The 21,181-nt window shown below is 45.5% G+C and overlaps 1 long non-coding RNA gene across 2 annotated transcripts in view; it reads right to left on the bottom strand.

Annotated features, from left to right (window-relative positions):
* Nucleotides 1-13,725: 13,725 nt before the first annotated feature.
* Nucleotides 13,726-21,181, bottom strand: part of LOC142249463 (uncharacterized) — a 61,378-nt gene continuing 53,922 nt past the window's right edge. For both annotated transcript variants that reach the window (XR_012725058.1, XR_012725059.1), the window contains exons 3-4: nt 14,097-14,157; nt 13,726-13,973 (exon numbers count right to left, since the gene is read on the bottom strand). This is a non-coding gene — a long non-coding RNA (uncharacterized LOC142249463). The remainder of the gene's footprint in view (nt 13,974-14,096; nt 14,158-21,181) is intronic.

The raw sequence follows: 21,181 nt of genomic DNA, 5'->3' as shown, positions 1-21,181 counted from the left end.
TATTGATATTCTATTGTGAGAATTTAGAATCCTCCTTAATGAAATTATTGGAAAGGTAAGAGTGCACGGATCTGTGATTAATTACCCTTCATATTACGGCTGATGATTGGAGACCGCAGAGGTGTAGTATGGCTCCACATATATGAATGGTTCCCGATTACAGCTCCGTACAATGTGAAAATTGCTCGATCCCTACGGCTTCATTTCCCCCCAAATTCGAGTGTCTCAAATTTCAAAATAAGCCCGTGAAATACATTTTCTCCTTAAGCTTTGACTTTGCTCTATTATTAAATGCGCCCCGCAGACGCGATCGTATTCCTATATTTATATGTTCCCATCACGGGGATTTTTTTCCTCGTCTTACAATGTTGCAATTTCATATTTTTGCTGTTATTAAAAAATCCCTCTAAACTGATTAGGATCCCACTCGTGGTAAGATTTACAGGTGAAAAATGAATGTCACCGCTATGAAATGTTTTGAAAGATTTCATTTCCAAACAATTGAGAAATCTATCACATTTTCACAAAGTAGAGCAATATAGAAGACATTAATGTTTCAATCAATCTTCTTACAGAGCGAAAAAAAAAAAGCCGACACTCATCAGACAAGCGGCGTCGAGCAACACAGGGCGATATGGGAACAGCAGGTGCATTTGTTTCATCCGCCGGCTCTTTTTTTTTTTTTATATATATTTTTCTATTTGAGCACGTAAAATAAAAAAGAAAAATAAATAAAAATTGCTAATTATGTTTACATTTATTTTTTTTAAAAAAATCTAAAAATATATGAGGCGACCAAGGTGTTACTTTATTTTGTATAATCGTATCATGTTTCTCTTTGTGGCTTTACCACCGAGCAAAAAATAAGATACAAATTTGATACTTAGTCCCGAGATTATCTGAGTCTAATAGAGAAACGTGGGAAATATCAGGGAGCTGTGTTCATGAGATATGCCGAGTGCGGACAAAACTATGGCGCCAAAGTGCAAAAATTATTGGGAAATTGCTTAAAAAACAATTACTCTATACAATGTTGCTAGTTTTATTAGTCTCACTCCAGTTAGTTGTGAGTTTAATGTTAACAAGCAGATTCATTCCAAGAAATAGACCGCAGGGATTATTCCATCATGGCGCCGGTGCATTATCCTCTCCACAAAGCGCCAGTGTCGGCTGTTTCTACGGCTAGTAACTTTCTCTCACAGCGCCAATCATTGCTTTTCACTTTGACAGAATTGTGAAGGCTGCAGCCAGTGGTGCAAGTAGAGTTCAATGGGCGCCGGTGCAAAATTTGGACCTGGGGCCCCCCCCCATCCCTTTAGGGGTACAGGATAATTTCACTTGACTCTTAACCTAAACACCCAGCTTTAACATACACCAATATCCTGATGTAATATCTGATATTATAATACACTCCCCATAGTCCTCTGTGTATTATAATGCAGTCCCCATAGTCCTACATGTAGTTTAATGCACCCCCATAGTCCTCCATATAGTATTATGCAGCCCTCATATAGTATTATGCAGCCTCCATATAGTATTATGTAGCCCCGTATAGTTTAAAAGAAGTGAGAGTCCTCAGTGGTTGATACCTTTTAATGGCTAACTTCTTTTCAGGTAGCCATTAAAAGGTATCAACCACTGAGGACTCTAAGTTCTTTTAAATATTTTTTTCACGGTGGCTCAGTGGTTAGCACTGCAGTCTTGCAGAGCTGGGGTCCTGGGTTCTAGTCCCACTAAGGACAACATCTGCAAGGAGTTTGTATGTTCTCCCCGTGTTTGCGTGGGTTTCCTCCGGGTACTCCGGTTTCCTCCCACACTCCAAAAACATACTGATAGGGAATTTAGATTGTGAGCCCCAATGGGGACAGTGTTGCCATTGTATGTAAAGCGCTGTGGAATTAATAGTGCTATATAAGTGAATAAATATTATTATTATTACTGGCTAACACGGTACAAAGATATATTTTACAGGCCCCCATATAGTATCATGTAGCCCCCATATAGTATTATGTAGCTCCCATATAGTATTATGTAGCCCTTATATAGTATCATGAAGCCCCCATATAGTATTATGCAGCCCCATATACCATTATGCAGTCCCCATATACCATTATGCAGCACCCATATTCCTCTATATAGTAGCATATAGCCCCCATTTTGTTTAATACAGCCCCTCAGTCGTCTGACCACCATGATTAAATACATACTAACTTCTTCTTGTTCCCCTGCTGCTCCGGTCTCCTCTGTTCTGCCGCTCTGCACATCTCAGCTCAGCGCGCAGTAGTGACGTAATTGTGCTCCGCTATGCTGATATGTCAGAGCGCCGCAGACACCGCGGGAGAATGATGAGAGAGGGAGTGCGCCACTCGCTCTCGCATCATTGCTTTCAATTGTATTGACATCTGCAGTGCGCCATTGTCTGAGGTCCTCGGGCCCTCTGAACACCTGGGCCTGGTCGTGATGGTGACCCCTGCGACAACGATCATTCTGCCCCTGGCTGCAGCCAATCAGTGGACACTGACAGGCGGCAGTGCTCATGTGGCACGACAAAGTAACAGGACTGTTGGGGGACACAGTGTTGACATTGTTGGAATGGCACCGGTCTGGGTGGTGTGTGTTTTTTGTTTTTTTTTTAATTTTATCTGGGACATTTTAGCATTTAAAGGGGTTGTCCACTACTTTTAGATTGATGGCTCATCTTTAGGATAGGCCATCAATGTCTGATCAGCCAGGGTCTGGCACCCTGCACCTTCGCCGATCGGCTTGCATCTATGGCGGCGGCAGCAGCAAGAGCCCGGAATGCTCAGTTCCGGAGATGCCCCGTCTTCTGATTGCGGGCACAACCGGGTACTGCACATCTGTCTCCTATTGATCTGAATGGTCATCAATGTTAAAGTAGTGGACAAACAATTTAAGAAGTGTAGGCACTGGGCAGCCCTTGTAATCAATCTCTAACAGCAGCATTTAAGTGGTGCAATCGCGGCTGCCATCATGCTGCTGACCAAGGAAGCATGGAGTCAGCTCATTAACACCCAATGAGCGCAGTAAAAACGAAAACCAACAAACAATAACAGAATTGCATGGGGTGTTTTTTATCCTGTCTTTTTTGCAGTACATTATATAGTAAAATGTGTCATTCAAAACTACAACTCATCTAAAAAAATACACGTCAATAGAGAAATAAAACTAATGAAAAAAACGTAAGTGCAAAATCCAAAATTGGCCATGACATTAAGGGGTTAAGTAGTTGTCCAGTTTCTAAAAAAAAATAAAAAAATTAAATTATACTGTTTTAGGGATTTTTTAAGAAAGTTAATTACAAAATATAGATATTTATAAAGGACATTATGGATATCGGATCACCCCTTTAAATATCCGTTGCCCCCGCCGGTCTTTGTTGTCAGGCTGCAGCAGGTACATCCTGTTCACAACATGTGACCACGAGAGCCAATCACTGCCCTCATTGGTCTGATATGCCTGGTGATTGGTTGAACATTTTGTTGACGGGGCTCTAATGTAACAAAGACCGGTGGGAGCAGAGGAGAGTGATGTTATTGTAAATCAATGCAGCGCCACCTAGTGGTGCATAAGATATTGCCAGATATTGCAGGTGCCAGAAGGCACAATGGCCCCTGCTATACTGGTAGAGAAGTGCAAACATGGCAGACGTGGCCATCAAGCTCTCTCTTTGGTTGTGTAATTGGCTTGGCCTCCAGACGGCAGCCTCATGCTCCGGCCCCGGGCAGCAGAGCGCGCTCCTATCTGACAGCTGCTGTGATGAAGGCACAGGCCAATACTCAGCTCATTTGTCTGAGGAGGTCCGGCCGCCTGGCCTGAGCGAATGTCGACAGCTGGAGAGTTCTCCATGTCATTTACAATAAGACTTCAAGTCATTCACCTTTGCGTCAGCCGAAGCCTCCGAGCGGCTCCTCCGAAGAAATGTAAATAAGCGCCAGCACCGGCTGCGCACACAGATTACCGAGCGATGGCCGGGGGGCGAGAGATGGATCCCTGCAGGAATTAAACAATGGATTGATGACCCAGAGCCGTGATTGCCTTCCATTCCTTACCAGCCGTCATTTTTGGAAAGATCCGTGACGCTTCAGACACTTGTAACTTCAATGCAAGAATTCAATACATTCGATACATTCTTGACATTAGGTTACATTTTGTTCATTGATGGGGACGTCATACACCCAAACTTCCCATGTGAGGGGGGTTACAAGGGGGCAGAGTGCTTCGAATCCGACCAGAGACCCTTCATTTATAAATATATACTAAGAGATTAATTAACTTTCTATGAAATTAACCCAAATGTGTCTAAAATAAACCCATAGAAAAAGTATATTGCGAGCCCTGATGAACGGTGACACTCTCTGTACACCGCAGCGGAGTATGTTGGTGTTATATAATAATATAATGCAAGTAATAGTATCATACAAGATTTTACAGACTGCTGTGGCGCCTGTAAGATCCCCCCGATCGTTATGATACTGTCATGTTGCCCACTTTTATTACATTGGCTGCAGATTTCTTTAAGTCCCATTAAAGGGGTTGTCTAATATGTTTCCCAAAAGGCAGGAATGTCCTAAAATGTCCCTTCCCTCCTTCCGCCAACCTCCTGTGACGTCCCCTGTTCTTCGGTTATCTGACCACCTGTGATTGGTTGCAGCATTCAGGTGCCATGACCGCTGCAGCCAATCGCAGGCCTTAGCAGTCAGGTGTGCCCCTTAGTACTTTGGGTGTATGCTCTGTTTCTTCTACGCCAGATGTAATGGGGCATACACCTTTCAAAAAGCTCTACTTTTGTCTCGTCAGTTCACAGAGTATTCTCCCAAAAGTCTCGGGGGTCATCAAGATGTTTTCTGACAAAACTGAGACAAGCCTTTATGTGCTTTTTGCTCAGCAGCGGTTTACGTCTTGGCCCTCTCCCATGTCGGCCATTTTTGTTTGGTCTCTTTCTTATGGTGGACTCATAAACACTGACCTTACCCGAGGCAAGTGAGGCCTGCAGATCTTTGGATGTTGTTGTGGGGTCTTTTGTGACCTCTTTGATGAGTCGTCTCTGCGCTTTTGGGGTAATTTTGATCGGCCACTGTCTCCTGGAAAGGTTCACCACTGATCCATGTCTTTGCCATTTGTGGATAATGGCTCTCACTGTGGTGCGCTGGAGTCTGAAAGCTTTACAGAGGTCTCTACAACCTTTTCCAGACTGATAGATCTCAATTACTTTGTTTCTCATTTGTTCCTGAATTTCTTTGGATTGCAGCATGATGTCAGGCACTTGGTCTACTTCACTTTGTCAGGCAGGTCCTATTTAAGGGATTTCTTGATTTGAGAACAGCTGTAGCCATAATCAGGCCTGAGTGTGACTAGGGAAATTGACAATAACTTTTGTTTCTCATTTGTTCCTGAATTTCTTTGGATTGCAGCTTGATGTCTGGCTTTTGGTCTACTTTATTTTGTCAGGCAGGTCCTATTTAAGAGATTTCTTGATTGAGAACAGCTGTAGCCATAACCAGGCCTGAGTGTGGCTAGGGAAATTGGCACTAACTTTTGTTTCTCATTTGTTCCTGAATTTCTTTGGATTGCAGCTTGATGTCTGGCTTTTGGTCTATTTCACTTTGTCAGGCAGGTCCTATTCAAGGGATTTCTTGATTTGAGAACAGCTGTAGCCATAATCAGGCCTGAGTGTGACTAGGGAAATTCGCAATAACTTTTGTTTGTCATTTGTTCCTAAATTTCTTTGGATTGCAGCTTGATATCTGGCTTTTGGTCTACTTCACTTTGTCAGGCAGGTCCAATTTAAGAGATTTCTTGATTGAGAACAGCTGTAGCCATAATCAGGCCTGAGTGTGGCTAGGGAAATTGGCACTAACGTTTGTTTCTCATTTGTTCCTGAATTTCTTTGGATTGCAGCTTGATGTCTGGCTTTTGGTCTATTTCACTTTGTCAGGCAGGACCTATTCAAGGGATTTCTTGATTTGAGAACAGCTGTAGCCATAATCAGGCCTGAGTGTGACTAGGGAAATTCGCAATAACTTTTGTTTCTCATTTGTTCCTGAATTTCTTTGGATTGCAGCTTGATATCTGGCTTTTGGTCTACTTCACTTTGTCAGGCAGGTCCTATTTAAGAGATTTCTTGATTGAGAACAGCTGTAGCCATAATCAGGCCTGAGTGTGGCTAGGGAAATTGGCACTAACTTTTGTTTCTCATTTGTTCCTGAATTTCTTTGGATTGCAGCTTGATGTCTGGCTTTTGGTCTACTTCACTTTGTCAGGCAGGTCCTATTTAAGAGATTTCTTGATTGAGAACAGCTGTAGCCATAATCAGGCCTGAGTGTGGCTAGGGAAATTGGCACTAACTTTTGTTTCTCATTTGTTCCTGAATTTCTTTGGATTGCAGCTTGATGTCTGGCTTTTGGTCTACTTCATTTTGTCAGGCAGGTCCTATTTAAGTGACTTCTTGATTGAGAAGAGGTGTGGCCGTAATCAGGCCTGAGTGTGGCTAGGGAAAGTGAAGGGCATGATACATCTCATCCACGTTCCTCCCTTTCTCTGCACAGTGATGACTGAACAGGACACTGAGCATTCCCCCTACCATCTCCAATAGAAGGTATCACTGGGTCACACCATTGGCAATAATTGAGGCACACAATACATCTCTTCCTCGTTCTTCTCTCTCTTTCACACTGTACATAGCTTCCTCACTGTATTCTCCCATAGAAGTCAATAGTTAATTAGTCGGAAAGTGTGTGCATATATATATATATATATATATATATATATATATATATATATATATATATATATATATATATACAGAGAACAATGCAATGCTTTCCCTCTCAGATGATGTAAAATATTGATAGAGATGAAAAGCCGTATTCCCACGGAGAGTAACCGGTGTTATAATCGTGCCTGGAGAAGAACATTGCTTGACAAGGTTTATTAATATCACCCCGTACATTGGATAATCCCAGAAATACCCGGCTCGATGGCAGAAGCTCTGGATGATGAAAAGTAAATCTTGGGCCTCCCAGTAAGCAGCGCGGTGTTTATTGATCTGCGATCACAGCTTGGTGCATGGACCCGTAAAGCAGAGCCGCCTCGATAGAATGAAATTCCAAGGAGAGACTTCTGACGACTATGAAAGGATTCTCCTGTTATTTTTTATGTATCCATTGGGTTTTAAAAAGCCAGATAATCTTCTGCAAATCTCGGGAGGCCGTGCAAATCATCAATGCAGAAGCTGTGAACCAAGTCATCATAAAATCCCTGGGAGAAAGCCCTGACAGCCTCAAACACAGCCTCACGTAACAAATAATGAGGAGATATTGCGGTATAACACTACAGGGGTTTATAATTAGCGGCCCATCCTTAGTGCAGGTCATCAATATTCCCAGCGCTGCCACCGATCAGCGGATTGATTGTGCCGTGGCGCATAGGAGGTGGCACAGCTCCAAACATGATGTAGCGGCTTCTAAACGGTACTGCAACCTTTTCCCATTGACCTCCATGGGAAAGCTCATGCAGTACCTGGGGCGCCCCTGAGGTTTTAGTCACCACAGGGAACTGCACCCCAATTAAGATGCGGTACTTATCCCGGGTCCGGAGGAGGTCGGTGAATGTATCACATCCATCTCATTCAATACATACAGTAGGTTGCCCTCCCCACTGGGGACCGGGCTAGGGTCGGGTCTTAAGGTTGCTAACCAAACACTGGGGCATCCACCCACTAGTGACAGGGACCTGGGTTGGGGGAGGAACAGCCACCAAGGGGGAGAAGAAGTAACACACACACATACATGCAGAAGCTGACTGGAGAGGAGCTCATTCACCGGTTGCTCCTGTGGGACGTTGGCGACACACAGTTGCTGAGGGGAGAGTTTCATTGCTCCCTCTGAACCGGCGCAGTGCAGGGTGCAGAGTCCTAGGGTGAAACATACTCTACGTTGCACCACCAGAATCTGCAAGACGAGGATTGTACGTCCTTCTGGCTACCACAATATCCCAGAGCACAGTGGCACATAGGGTCAGGAGTCATGATCAAGGTCAAGCCCCACCACGGATCCTTGTTACCTGCACATAGGACACATAGGACATAAATTACAAGAACCGGGGTCCTCAAATAGTTTCAGGCCATGGGGATGCAACAGTAAAAGCGCAAGGAGGAAGGGCCCACAGATTGCTGACCTCCGAATGATCTGGGATCGGCTGGGGCCCATCACGGCGAAGACCGTCACCTCCGGGCACCTTACGGACAGTGAGTAAACACCTGGAACCGCCACCACTGTGTCAGCCCTTTATTGCCGGCGCCCCGCGCTTCGGCGCCAACGGCCACTACAACCTCCATCATCCTAGCTGCGACACAAAAGCCCCGGAGGACAGCGACCACAGCGGTGGTGTCACGAGACAACTACTACTTCCAACATCCTCAACCCCTTCATGCTCCTCATCCCATCATCCATCCCCCCTTTTGGTGTACACCTCGGGGCCACAAAGCCGGGCAGGGCCACCTGTGACATCCCAGACCTGACATCATTGGCCCGGTGACGAGTATTTAACCCCTGCCCCGTGGGTGCTACATACCATTCATGGCACTGTACGACGCTGTGTCACTCTGATACACTGCGCCAACTTCCATCAGATGATCAGTAGGGTGAGAGGATTTGGCCCCGCACTAATCTGATATTGAGAACTGAACTTAGTCATTAAGATTAAACTTTTTGCATGCAAAAAAAAAAGTGAAGCAACTTTACTAATTGTTTTGTTTACAAATATCCTAAAGTTTTAGGTAAACAACTCCTGTTCGGAGAAATGTGTCCCCTAAATTACCCTCTGTGGCATCTTTCCGCAGTCATACTCTCTTCTGTCTGCCCCCCACTTATACCCTCAGAAAAAAACTGGGACAAAGGGAGTACAGTAAAACTTCAGGATCAGACTACACAGGGCTTGTTTGTAGTCTGTAACCATGGGTGTGCATAGGGGTTGTATACGTGAAATGGTAGAAAATGCGTAAATCAAACTGCTCTCCCCTTCTCCGGCCATATTTCCTTTTTTGTCTATTCTATATGGTTTAAGGGCAGTAAAGGAAGACAGGCGAGGGGTATATTTGGGTGGGGGTAATTTTGGTTTGGTAAATTTGGGATGGGGCTTTTGATATAATTTATCCCCATGCTTGTGAGGGCAGTATAAAGGCTCCATGAGTACCATACACTCATAGCCCATTTTTCCGGAGCCTCCATGGCCCAATTTCCCCCATGGGCCCCTATGGAAGTCATAAAACTAATATACAGGGTGGTCCAAAAGTGGGTGGACAGAAAATAATAACAAAGTGAAACTGACTCAGTTGCCCTTAGCAACCAATCAGATTCCACCTTTCATTCTCCAAAGAGTCTGTGAAGAATGAAAAGTGGAATCTGATTGGTTGCTAAGGGCAACTGAGTCAGTTTCACTTTACACCATGTTTGATACCCCTATTACATATACTGTCCACCTACTTTTGGACCACCCTGTATAGTGCACCGTAGATCTTGAATGGATATTTCCATGGCAGGCGTTCTGGGCTGAGCTGGGATTATTTGCCTTCATGTCCCGGCCCTATGTTGTCAGCTTTCGGAAACAGACGACAAGACTGTGCACCTTTAGCCTCATTTCCCATAGAAGTGAATGGGCATTATACAGATGTACAGCACATTAGCACGGCTCCTATGGCCGCCACATGAAGACAAATGTCCCCATCTCAGCCATAAAGGAGGTTAAATGGATACATGGATTGGGCTCCGCTGCCGGTACCCCATAGTCATGTCCTATAGAGAGTGAACTCCCGGGGGCTGCAGACCCCCTATCCTAATAACAGGAGGACCACCATACACCTCTCACCTCTCCTGTGACTGGGGGTCGAGCTTTCATGTGTCCGTCTGGTGACATCCAGAAAACCTGCGGCTCCAGAAATCCTCTTCTATCATCATTATCACAAATCTGTCACACGAGTGAATCAAACCTCGATGTATTTCATTCTGTCCGCGCCCCAGACAGGAGAAAGCCAGAAATAAAAGACAGATAAATGACCCGAATCTTCATTAGACTGGAGAATAATTAGCTCATTTTCTGCTCTCTATTTTTGGAACCTAAAACTGAAGAATTCATCTGATATAATTTATTATCCGACTCCGTGAGTCATCACTTCTGGTCGCACAAAGGGAATAATAACGACTGTGAGCTAAACGAGTAGTAACAAGTAAGAAAGATACAAAAATAACACAAACGACACCGGCCCCAATATCCTGCACCGCCCCAGACCGGGGCAAAAAGGGGGCAAACTGCACATAGCCACCAATGATATCCACAGTGCCCCCATAATAACAGTGATATCCACAGTGCCCCCATAATAACAGTGACATCCACAGTGCCCCCATAATAACAGTGATATCCACAGTGCCCCCATAATAACAGTGACATCCACAGTGCCCCCATAATAACAGTGATATCCACAGTGCTCCCATATTAACAGAGACATCCACAGTGCCCCCATAATAACAGTGATATCCACAGTGCCCCCATAATAACAGTGACATCCACAGTGCCCCCATAATAACAGTGACATCCACAGTGCCCCCATAATAACAGTGACATCCACAGTGCCCCCATAATAACAGTGACATCCACTGCACCCATAATAACAGTGACATCCACAGTGTCCCCATAATAACAGTGACATCCACAGTGCCCCCATAATAACAGTGACATCCACAGTGCCCCCATAATAACAGTGACATCCACAGTGCCCCCATAATAACAGTGACATCCACAGTGCCCCCATAATAACAGTGACATCCACAGTGCCCCCATAATAACAATGACATCCACAGTATCCCCATAATAACAGTGACATCCACAGTGCCCCCATAATAACAGTGACATCTACAGTGCCCCCATAATAACAGTGATATCCACAGTGCCCCCATAATAACAATGACATCTACAGTGCCCCCATAATAAAAGTGACATCCACAGTGCCCCCATAATAACAGTGATATCCACAGTGTCCCCATAATAACAGCGACATCCACAGTGCCCCCCATAATAACAGTGATATCCACAGTGCCCCCATAATAACAGTGACATCCACAGCGCCCCCATAATAAGTGATATTTACAGTCCCCCATAATAACAGTGACATCTACAGTGCCCCCATAATAACAGTGACATCCACAGAGCCCCCATAATAACAGCGACATCTACAGTGCCCCCATAATAACAGTAACATCTACAGTGCCCCCATAATAACAATGATATCCACAGTGCCCCCATAATAACAGCGACATCCACAGTGCCCCCATAATAGCAGTGATATCCACAGTGCCCCCATAATAACAGCGATAGCCACAGTGCTCCATAATAACAGTGATATCCACAGTGCCCTCCTAATAACAGCGATATCCATAGTGCTCCATAATAACAGTGACATCCACAGTGCCTCCATATTAACAGTGATATCCACAGTGCCCCCATAATAACAGCGACGTCCACAGTGCCACCATAATAACAGTGACATCCACAGTGCCCCCATAATAACAGTGACATCCACAGTGCCCCCATAATAACAGCGACGTCCACAGTGCCCCCATAATAACAGTGACATCCACAGTGCCCCCATAATAACAATGATATCCACAGTGCTCCATAATAACAGTGATATCCACAGTGTCCCCATAATAACAGTGACATCCACAGTGCCCCCATAATAACAGTGATATCCACAGTGCCCCCATAATAACAGTGACATCCACAGTGCCCCCATAATAACAGTGACATCCACAGTGCCCCCATAATAACAGTGACATCCACAGTGTCCCCATAATAACAGTGACATCCACAGTGCCCCCATAATAACAGCGATAGCCACAGTGCTCTATAATAACAGCGATAGCCACAGTGCTCTATAATAACAGTGATATCCACAGTGCCCCCATAATAACAGCGATATCCATAGTGCTCCATAATAACAGTGATATCCACAGTGCCCCCATATTAACAGTGATATCCACAGTGCCCCCATATTAACAGTGATATCCACAGTGCCCCCATAATAAAAGCGATATCCACAGTGCCCCCATAATAACAGCGACGTCCACAGTGCCCCCATAATAGCACTGATAGCCACAGTGCCCCCATAATAACAGTGATATCCACAGTGCCCCCATAATAACAGCGATATCCATAGTGCTCCATAATAACAGTGATATCCACAATGCCCCCATATTAACAGTGATATCCACAGTGCCCCCATATTAACAGTGATATCCACAGTGCCCCCATAATAAAAGCGATATCCACAGTGCCCCCATAATAACAGCGACGTCCACAGTGCCCCCATAATAGCACTGATAGCCACAGTGCCCCCATAATAACAGTGATATCCACAGTGCCCCCATAATAACAGCGACGTCCACAGTGCCCCCATAATAACAGTGATATCCACAGTGCCCCCATAATAACAGTGATATCCACAGTGCCCCCATAATAACAGCGATGTCCATAGTGCTGCATAATAAGAGTGATATCCACAGTGCCCCCATATGAACAGTGATATCCACAGTGCCCCCATATTAACAGTGATATCCACAGTGCCCCCATAATAAAAGCGATATCCACAGTGCCCCCATAATAACAGCGACGTCCACAGTGCCCCCATAATAGCACTGATAGCCACAGTGCCCCCATAATAACAGTGATATCCACAGTGCCCCCATAATAACAGCGACGTCCACAGTGCCCCCATAATAACAGTGATATCCACAGTGCCCCCATAATAACAGTGATATCCACAGTGCCCCCATAATAACAGCGACGTCCACAGTGCCCCCATAATAGCACTGATAGCCACAGTGCCCCCATAATAACAGTGATATCCACAGTGCCCCCATAATAACAGCGATATCCACAGAAAACAAATATCTGGCACACCCGTTTCTGGTCAAATAAGGAATATTTATTTGTAGAACATAATAACATTTCGGCCTGTGACCGGACCTTCCTCAGACCTAAGGTGTATATATGTAAGGCTTCTGCCACACTCACGTGAAATTCACGCACGTGCCGAGAGACACGTATTTTCCCTGCGTGTTGCGTGCAGGTAAGTACGTGTCTCTGGTACGTGCGGGCCACGTGTGTTCTACGTGTGTTATCCGCGATAGCACACGTAGAACCGGTAATTTACATACTCACCTGGTCCTTCCTGCTGTCCGCGCTGCTGTCCGTGGTGCTGATCCTCGGTCTCCAGCCCTCCCGTCTCCCCGCTGCTGCTGCTGCCAGGCAGTGAAGTGAATATTCTATGAGATTAATGAGCGGCGGTTGGCAGCAAGAGGCAGCAGCGGCAGAGACAGGGGGGCTGGAGAAGGTGAGTTAATGGGGTTTTTTTTCCCACTGACATGTGTGGTTTCTCCGGTGCGTGTCACACGGGACCGCATCCACACTACACCCGTGTGGTACGGGTGCGGGCCGTGTGACACCCGTGCTGCGGGAGAAAACACTGACATGTCAGCGCTTTGGAAAACGCACACACGTACAAACGCACATGGACACACGTTCCGTGTGGTTTTACGTGTGTGTGCCTGCTACAATAGGGTAGCATTGCTTAAAGTGTCTCCGTGCCGCCGGTACGTGTAAAAAATGACAAACACGTACCGGCGGCACGGATGTGTGTTGCAGGCCTAATAGAGATGTGTGATCGGAGATGCACATGGACCAGGTATTTGGTATTTAGTAGATGGCTTGTCAGAAGGCCGGGATCACGTGTCCCAGCGCGGGTAAATAGCGTCTCCAGTTCCTCCTCTATTCTCCTTTTTTCCCTGTTCTTCTCCCTTTCTCATCTCTTTATTTTTTCGATCTTTCTCGTCTCTCCAGCATCAGATACATTCACATTTCGGGAAGCCTCGTCTCCGCGTCACACTGCGGCTTCATCTCTTCTTCACCGAAGCAAAAATGTAAAAACAAATTCCTGAATCATTTTAGTAATAATAAAAACCAATGAATGCAAAACAAATCATTTCAAACAGGAAGTTAACATGAAAAAGATACAGACTAATTACCTCCAACATCCTGACGAGACAACGACATTCTGTACAAATGATTTCTTCATAACATAAAAAACTATTTATAGATGAGAAAGAAAACAAGAGATCAATTAAAGAAACAGGTAATTCTTTTACATTTTTAAATGACTCCATATACAATACATGAGTAACATATTACATGTAGAATAATCTATCTAAAAGATGACTCTCTGTGTACATTACATTACATTACTGATCCTGGGTTACCTCCTGTATTATACTCCAGAGCTGCTCTCACTATTCTGCTGGTGCAATCACCGTGTACATACAATACATTACATGACTTAGGAAAGTCTGACTGTCGGCCCTATCTTGCCGTACTGACCCAACCAGTTATCCACCTTTTTACCGCTTCTCAACCAAAATAAGACACAGACTGCGTGACATTGGATGTAAGAGGCCACAGCAGCCTCGTTTATTATCATCAAAATAATCAATAACATTTTATTCATAAATATAGTAATAACTGCATAAAACATAACCACCAGCAAAGGAGGGGGGGTAAGTGAAGAATCCCGTTGTACATGATTGCAACACCAGCTCCACCATGTGCCCTCAGCCGCAATACACCGGCTCAAGGACACCCAGCCGAGTGTTGCTCCACCATGTGCCCTCAGCCGCACCACACCGACTCGAGGACACCCAGCACATTAACATGCCCTGCTGTGACCCAGCACAGCAGGGTCCCACGTTAACATGTCCCGCTGTGACCGAGCACAGCAGGGACCCACCAACTATACCATTGCACCACCAGGGGCAACCCGCTCCTGCACTGGGTTCCCCCCCGCTCTTTGTGCAATCCACCGACTTCAAATACCCCCCTCCTTTCCACCGACTGCTGCGACAAGGTCAATCCTCTTCGTCTCTCCATGTAGATCTCCAGAATTCTTGAAAATGGGCGGGCGGGCGGGACAATTCCGGACGTCTTCCAGGTAGTGAATGAAACTCCCCCCTCATATCCTGTCCTATATACTCCCCTACCACTGACAACACCCTGACCAACTACATGGCCCCACAGCCCTTATAACTCCACCTCCCATTCCCCCCCCCCCCCCGCACAAAATGCCCTACACCTTAACCCCTTGCTAACCCCCAGGCCTAGCATCCCTCCTCAGTCATGTTGCCCTCCCTTGAGCCCCTTCAGGGCAGGCGTCCGGGCTTTTCTTTACTGATCCGGAGTTACATCCTGTATTATACTCCAGAGCTGTGGTCAATATTCTGCTGGTGCAGTCACTGTGTAAATACATTACATTACTGATCCTGAGTTACCTACAGTATTATACTCCAGAGCTGCACTCACTATTCTGCTGGTGCAGTCAATTTTATACATTACATTACTGATTATGTACTGATCCTGAGTTACCTCCTATATTATACTCCAGAGCTGCACTCACTATTCTGCTGCTGGAAATGTGAAAATATCTGAGAATTTAGGTTTGTGGTATAATTCAGACAGTAACTCATGATTAGTACTCACTCAGCAATTCAAAATGTAGACAAGACTTTTTTGTACTCCAGCCATGAGGCGTTATTCCATTTCTGTGGATAATGAACAGTTATTAGAGATTTGTACAGATGATATTGAGTTTTCTCTCTTTTTGCACTGGAGATGTTACCTTCATCCGCTGCTTCCCTGGAGGACGCTGTATTAAAAGATAATGATAAATAACCAACTGTAATAAGTTATTACAGTGCGATCCCCGGCAGTATGACTACTGCACTGACATTACTTGTATGAGTTCATTCCCATTTAGGCAAAATATCCAGAAATATCGACTGCTGGAACACAGATATATACACATTGTGCAGAATTATTAGGCAAGTTGTATTTTATAGGATTTTTTTTATTATTGATCAACAACTATGTTCTCAATCAATCCAAAAGACTCATAAATATCAAAGCTTAATATTTTTGGAAGTTGGAGTGGGTTTTTTTTTAGATTTGGCTATCTTAGGAGGATCTGTTTGTGCAGGTAACTATTACTGTGCAGAATTATTAGGCAACGTAATAAAAAACAAATATATTCCCCTCTCACGTGTTTATTTTCACCAGGTAAACCAATATAACTGCACAAAATTTAGAAATAAACATTTCTGACATACAAAAATGAAACCCAAAAAATGAGTGACCAATATAGCCACCTTTCTTTATGATGACACTCAGCAGCCGACCATCCATAGATTCTGTCATTGCTTGATCTGTTTACGATCAACATTGCGTGCAGCAGCCACCACAGCCTCCAGACACTGCTCCGAGAGGTGGACTGTTTTCCCTCCCTGTAGATCTTACATTTTATGAGGGACCACAGGTTCTCTATGGGGTTCAGATCAGGTGAACAAGGGGGCCATGTCATTATTTTTTCATCTTTTAGACCTTTACTGGCCAGCCATGCTGTGGAGTAGTTGGATGCATGTGATGGAGCATTGTCCTGCATGAAAATCATGTTTTTCTTGAACAATATCGACTTCTTCCTGTACCACTGCTTGAAGAAGTTGTCTTCCAGAAACTGGCAGTAGGTCTGGGAGTTGAGCTTCACTCCATCCTATACCCGAAAAGGTCCCACAAGTTCCCAGCCCATACCAGTACCCACCTCCACCTTGCTGGCATCTGAGTCGGAGTGGAGCTCTCTGCCCTTTACTGATCCAGCCTCTCGCCCATCCATCTGCCCATCAAGAGTCACTCTCATTTCATCAGTCCATAAAACCTTTGAAAAACCAGTCTAAGGCTATGTGCCCACGGGGACAGTGTCCTGCGGATATATCCGCAAGACATTCCGCAGGTGCTCCCAGGAAACAGCACCACAACTTTTGTCTGTTTCCATGCTGCGGAATGTCGTGCGGATATGGTGCGGGCTTTCTGCATTGAGGATACAGTACCATGGCTTCGGCACTGCATCCTCAATACAGAACAAGTGCTGCAGTGATCGGGGGAGTTCATACTTACCTCCATCACGCAGCACCTCGCTTTCCGGCAGCCGGGTCACTTTCTCAGCGTCTTAAGGAGAAGGTGGGCGGGCCTGAACTAGCTCCGGCTGTCACATGACCGGAGCTCGTGCAGGCTCCGCCCACCTCTTCCTTCCTGACCTGGATTCACCGCGCTCCTGTACACCGGACGGAGAAAGTGACTCCGGTGAGGCAGCTAAGTATATGGGACCCTGCGGAGAAATCCGCAACAATAATTGACATGCTGCAGATTTTTCCGCACGGAAATCCGCACGATTTCCGCTGTGGAAAAATCCGCAGCGTGGGCACAGCATTTCCCAAATGCCATAGAAATGGCTGGGGAGTAGCTGTGCTGCAGATTTCTGGAAAATCCGCGGCTTTTTCGCGAGAAATCAGCGGCAAAATCCGCGCATTTTCCGCAGCGTGAGCACATAGCCTTAAGCTATTTCTTAGCCCAGTCTTGACGTTTTATCTTATGTTTCTTGTTCAGAGGTGGTGGTTTTTCAGCCTTCCTTACCTTGGCCATGTCCCTGAGTATGGCACACCTTGTGCTTTTTGATACTCCAGTAACGCCGCAGCTCTGAAATATGGCCAAACTGGTGGCAAATGGCATCTTGGCAGCTTCACGCTTGATGTTCCTCAATTCATGGGCAGTTATTTTGCTCCTTTTTTGCCCAACACGCTTCTTGCGACCCTGTTGGCTATTTGTCATGAAACGCTTGATTGTTCGGTGATCACGCTTCAAAAGTTTGGCAATTTCAAGACGCTGCATCCCTCTGCAAGACATCTCTCAATTGTGGACTTTTCAGAGCTGATCAAATCTCTCTTCTGACCCATTTTGCCAAAGGAAAGGAAGTTGCCTAATAATTAAGCACCCCTTATATAGGGTGGTGATGTCATTACACCGCACCCCTCCTCATTACAGAGAGGCACATCACCTGATTTACTTCATTGGTAGTTGGCTCTCAGCCTATACAGCTTGGAGTAGGACAACATGTAAAAAAAAGTGTTATGTGATCAAAATACTCATTTGCCTAATAATTCTGCACACAGTGTATTAGTGGAGACCTTGTAACAGGTTTTCACCCTCCCCAGGTCCAGTCTTTTCACATCAGTACTACAGATATAACAAACACCAGCGGAGACTCATGAAATCAGAATAAACCTTTCTCGTTTTAGGTCAATTAGGAACCAAAATTCTTTCTATTTGCCAAATGTCAGAATAATGAGACAGAGAGAATGTTTTCAGGCATTTTTATTCCTTTCTGCACAGTGAAGTTTCCTCCAGGTCATTAGTATTTGGTGGCATTGCCCTTAAACTGTGTGACTTAGGGGAAACGTTTTGGCTCCTTCCACAAGCTTCTCACAATAGTTGGTAGGAATTAGGGCTGATTCCTCCTGACAGAACTGATGTAGCTAAGCCATGTTTAGACGTCGCCTTGCTCGCACCGGCATTTTCGGCTTTGACCATACATTTCCAATAGGATTAAGATCAGGGCTTTGTGATGGACGCTGCAAAACATTGACTTTGTTATCCTTAAGCTACTTTGTAATAGCTTCTTCCTGGCAGAGTGGCCTTTCGGCCCATGTTGATACAGTACTCGTTTCACTGTGAGTAATAACACAATCTTACCAGCTTCCGCCAGCATCTATACAAGGTCTTTTGCTTTTGTTCTTGGGTTGATATGCACATGTCTGACCAAAACACGTTCATCTCTGGTACACAGAACCCGTCTCCTTCCTGAGTGTTATGATGGCTGGACATTCCCATCGTGTTTGTACTTGTGTATAATTGTTTGTACAGATGAACGAGCCACCTTCAGGTATCTGGAAATTGCACCCAAGGATGAACCAAACGTGTGCAATTCCACAATTCTCTTCCTGAGATCTTGGCTGATTTCTTTTGACATTCTCATGATGCTACACAAAGAAGCAGTGTGTTTCAGGTGTGGATTATAATACATCCACAGGTGTGTCTCTAATTAACCCAAATGTTGCCAATAAACCTATCAGAAGCTTTCAAAGACATGACATCATCATATGGGCAGTCCCATATTGTTTAAAGGCATAATACTCAGTGTATGGAAACTTTTGAATTTGCAGAAAGTAAAAAAATGCATTAAAACATTCTCTCTCTCTCTCTCTCTCATTATTCTGACATTTGGCAAATTGAAATAATTTTGGTTCGTAATTGATCTAAAACGGGAAAGGTTTATTCTGATTTCACGTCAGATAGTGAGGAAAACCTGCAGATGTGTCTGTATAGAGAGTGGAGGGAAAAACCTGCAGATGTCTCTTTATAAAGAGCGACAGGCGTCACTGCCAAAGTCACCGATCAGCCCCTGCCTTAGAATTAGAACGAGAGTTAAGGCTAAGGTCATAAAATTGTAACCCTAGGTATGGGGAAGTACCACACGTATGGCGACAGGGAAGAGGAACCCTGTATCTAGGGAAGGGGAAGATGGTGACCACCTGACGAAACCTTTTGCTAGCCCCTGGCTCCCATGACCACCCTAGATAGGTTCCGCACCAATGCGCCGAGCAGGATACCTGGACCTGGCTCTCACTGAACTGGACCATAGGTAGGGCATGGATGGGATGGACACTTAGTCAACCCTACTAAGCTCTAAAAAAGACACAGGGAGCACACACAGGGGAAGTTATACGAACAACTTATCTCCAGGATGACTCTGAGACAGGTACAACAACGAACAACAATATTTCTTCAGATAAATACAAGCTGACTGCTTGCATCCAAGGCTTGTATAGGAATGAAACTATCACTAGCAAACACCAAGGGGAAATGTGGGTATTTAAAGACATAAGGGGAAGTGACGATGATTAACATCTGAAAGGTGAGGATATCCGCAGGGTCCTAAATGGAAAGGGATTAACCCCAAGCAGAGAAGACACATAGGATACCATTTACACCACAGCAGGAAGAAAAGAATGTCAGGGAGCAGTTTGTATAGCCAAATGCTGTGACCTTCTGCAGCCGGACACCACAAGACTGTCTGTGAACCGTGACCCAAAAAAATAAATAAAGAAAGAAAGATATAAAAATGTATATATACTGTATATATATATATATATATATATATATATATATATATGTGTGTGACGCCCCTGGACTATCAGGTCGTCACAGGGTACTGCACAAGCTGCCCTTCTGTGCAGTATTCCGCCTCCCTCTTGGTTCTGGGTCCCTACTTAAGTGGTGTTGCCTCCAACAGCAAATCAAAATCCTAGAGACACCCTGCACCACACCCACCAGACACACCAGTGGACGGCTTGAGAGGAATAGAGTTGCCCACCTGGGGGGTCAGGGAGGGGAGGGGAGGTGTGTAGAGAGTTGACTAGAGTCAGTGAGTGGAGGAGGAAGTCAGGAGTGGGGTCTCCCGAAGTAACTGCCTAGGTTGCAGACGGTGGTCTGGGCCTAGAGTAGTGGGACCCCCGGTCGCAGGGGATCGTGGCAAGGTGCTTGGACCTGTAAAGGAGGAGAGCCGGCAGCCTGGCCCGATCACCGGTCCGGGACCGAAGGCACGACTGGGTACACGAACCCTAGGTTGGGAATAGCTTCAGGCAACCAGACAACTCACCTGAGGAGAACGGAGCCTTCACGATCCGTTCCCACCCGCTCCAGAATCGGTGCATTAGCGCAACAAGGGGGATAGGACTTTCCAACCAAAAACGGTCCAGAAAATTCCAAGCGTGAGCCGAGCAAGCTCCCTTACTTAGCCATAGTAGGGAGTGGGGCTGGGCTAGTTCCAAGCTACCGGGCCATCAAGGTGAAGTCTAAACTAATTGCCAGGAGGCAGGTCACAGACCACCAGGCAGCACCACTTGGGGACGGGATCCGGACGAGCTTCCCTCAGCGGCAGCGGTACCCAGAGACTTGGTTTACCCGGTTGTCGGTGTCTGCTTATGAACTGAGTGAGTCCGAGAGTGACCCCGTCATACCCACAGCACAACCAACCCCCTTCACCGAGTCCCGGGGCATCGCATACCCGTGGAGGGTTCCAACACCTTGATGCCCCGTTCCATCTCCCCGGGTACTCCCAACATCAGCGGTGGTACTCCTAATTACCACACACCACGGGTGGCATCACGAACTATAA

Source organism: Anomaloglossus baeobatrachus, chromosome 8, assembly GCF_048569485.1.
Source record: "Anomaloglossus baeobatrachus isolate aAnoBae1 chromosome 8, aAnoBae1.hap1, whole genome shotgun sequence".
Lineage (NCBI taxonomy): Eukaryota > Metazoa > Chordata > Amphibia > Anura > Aromobatidae > Anomaloglossus > Anomaloglossus baeobatrachus.
This window is presented reverse-complemented; position numbering and strand designations above follow the sequence as displayed.